Source organism: Nannospalax galili, unplaced genomic scaffold, assembly GCF_000622305.1.
Source record: "Nannospalax galili isolate Female #2095 unplaced genomic scaffold, S.galili_v1.0 scaffold716, whole genome shotgun sequence".
In the NCBI taxonomy this organism is placed as follows: Eukaryota; Metazoa; Chordata; class Mammalia; order Rodentia; family Spalacidae; genus Nannospalax; species Nannospalax galili.
In genome coordinates, this window is record NW_008339517.1 from 2,453,559 (window position 1) to 2,454,172 (window position 614).

A 614-nucleotide genomic window follows, 5' to 3' on the forward strand; every position below is an offset into this window, starting at 1 on the left:
GAGAGGGGGAGAGAGAGAAAGAGAGAGAGAGAGAGAGAAACCTTATTTTTTTCATTATTTCCTTCAAGTACTTCCAGATCCTGGCACGATTTCCTCCCTGGAAAACCACCCATGGACATACCTGGAAGTGTGATTTACCAATTTCTGAGATGCTTTTCAGTCCAATACATTGACAATCAAAGTTGACCATCATAAAGCCCTTTCTAGCTTTGATGATAGCTAATTGTAAAAGGCCAGCCTAATTCTCATAATGATATTATTAATAACATGATGAGGTCATGTCAGAAAGGCAAAAGCCAGAGTATCTTATAACATAATTTTGCTAAATTTTTCTCTTCCTTTTGGCACTTTTCACACATACACAAGGAGAAAAATAAGAAGTATCCCAAATGTTGTAGATGTAAAAGGTCTACCCACGTCACTTAGAAAAAGTAAAGATGGGAAGGAGAGAAACAGAGAAGCAGAGAGAGGCATAATGCTAGGATTCTTAAAATCTGAGGCACTACATCCTTATTTTTTCATTTTTAATATTTTATTGAGTTTTTGTGCATTTCATATATACATCATAATCAAATTATACTCCCTCCCCTCCCCCACATAGCCCCCCCCCACCC